This window comes from Cervus canadensis, chromosome 8 (assembly GCF_019320065.1).
Source record: "Cervus canadensis isolate Bull #8, Minnesota chromosome 8, ASM1932006v1, whole genome shotgun sequence".
Lineage (NCBI taxonomy): Eukaryota > Metazoa > Chordata > Mammalia > Artiodactyla > Cervidae > Cervus > Cervus canadensis.
This window is the reverse complement of record NC_057393.1, coordinates 4,193,860-4,196,092: the sequence shown is the minus strand read 5'-3', so window position 1 is coordinate 4,196,092 and position 2,233 is coordinate 4,193,860.

Genomic DNA, 2,233 nt, shown 5'->3' with positions numbered 1-2,233 from the left:
TGCCATGCTCTGCGCTCACTGCTAGTTCTTAGGCTCTGGACCCAGCACACATTCCAGCTTTTTTTTCCATGGGAAATATGACTCTGGGGAACCATTGCTGCCTAAAATCCCAAGTCTGAGGACTCCCCTTGTGGTCCAGAGGCTAAGACTCTGTGTCCCAATGCAGGAGGCCTGGGTTTGACCCCTGGTCAGGGAAGTAGATCCCACATGCTACAACTAAAGATCCCACATCCTGCAACTGAAGACTTCACAAGTCAAAACTCCAAGATCCCTCATGCCACAACTGAAGATCATGCATGCCTCAACTAAGAAGTGGCACAGCCAAGCAAATAAAAAAATAGTAAAATAAAATCGCAAAGACAGGGCATCAGGGGCCCCTGTGTTGGGGCACCGCATCTCACACTCTCCAACCAGCATGTTCCATGGTTACCAGTGCTTCACTCCCGCATTAACCACTGGACATCTTGTGCGCTCCTAGGGATGGAGACCAGGGTCATCTTGACATGTGTGGTCCTACAGTAAATAGTAAGAAATAAAATGATAATGAGTCTAGGAGGGAAGACTCCCACTTTTGTTTTCATTTACAATGTTTACTGCACTCTTTAAAAATCATAAATCCCATACCATACATTTCTACAACACAACTGGCATCAGATTTAAAGCCTGTCCTAGGAATCCACTTGGGCTTCCCCAGTGGTGCTAGTGGTAAAGAACACACCTGCCAATGCAGGAGACAGAAGAGACATAGGTTGGATCCCTGAGCTGGGAAGAGTCCCTAGAAGAGGGCCTGGCAACCCACTCCAGTATTGCTGCCTGGAAAATTCCATGGATAGAGGAGCTTCGAGGGCTACAGTCCATAGGGTCTCAGAGACTCAGACTTGACTGAAGTGACTTAGCATGCATGCAGCACGGGAATTAACTTACAACTCTCCTTTTGGAAAAGCTGAGCAGTGTGGTGTGAAGTAAAGTGGAGTGAGTTGTTAAAATCCTTACCGGTCATCACCCGTTTCCAAGGATGGATGCTCATGATACTGGAGACTGAGGGAAATCAAGGAGAATTTTCTCCTTGATCTGTTTTTCATTCATTAATAAACATTTCATGCTATTTGGGATGAAAGAGCTATTTATGGATGATTTTTGTTTTTGTTGATTTTGTTAATTCTGTGAGAGGTGAAAAATAACCTAGAAGTAAGCTGACCAGGGATAAGCAGCCTTAAACGAAGATGGTTGGAAATCTATGAAAATTTACAACAAAAATAATAACAACAACAATCAAATAACCTGGAGAGAAACTTCTCTCTAATATAATTTTTTTTTACCAAAAAGGCAGAATATACTCCCAAACTGAGTAATGACCACAACCAAGGGAACATCCTCCGCTCACAGTACGATGAGTCCCAAGTTGGAAAACCTGGCCCCAGGTGCAGGGTAGTTAGTGAACTCACAGGCAGAGCTTGGAGATCAAAGAGGTTGACCTGATAGCCCACAGTCACTGCTCCCGCCTCAGCTCTGTCCAGTAACTGAATGGCCATGATTAACAGAACCAGGGTTGAAGGACTGGACTTGATGGTCTGTAAGGGATGGATTAGAACAATATCTAGGTGACTAGGAAGGGTGGCAAGGAATACTGGCACATGGCATATAGGTAAGAACAAAACCAAAGAAAACTCCATTATTCAAAGAAGAATATACAGCCAAAATGACACAGAACTCCTATAAAAATTCTGCAATGATAAAGAAGACAAGCGTATGATATAAATTGGAAATATAAAGGACACACTTTGACATAAGGTATAGTTCAATAAATTGAAGAAAATTTAAGATATTTACAGCTTCACATTCTTGAGGATATTAATGAAACATTGATTTCATGAACAGAGATGAAAATCAGATAATAAAACAAGAGAAGGTAACCGGCAGCTACTTAATCCGATAAGAAAACTTAAGAAAAACTAAATATCATGGCATAAATGGGCTCAGCTGGTAAAGAATCCACCTGCAATGTGGGAGACCTGGGTTCGATCCCTGGGTTGGGAAGATCCCCTGGAGAAGGGAAAGGTTACCCATTCCAGCATTCTGGCCTGGAGAATTCCATGGGCTGTGCAGTCCATGGGGTCGCAAAGAGCTGGACATGACTGTGTGACTCTCACTATCACACTATAAACGGGAAGCTTAATATAAGCATCAGTGAACAGAATCAGCAATGCAGAAAGTCAAATTAATAAATCAGAAA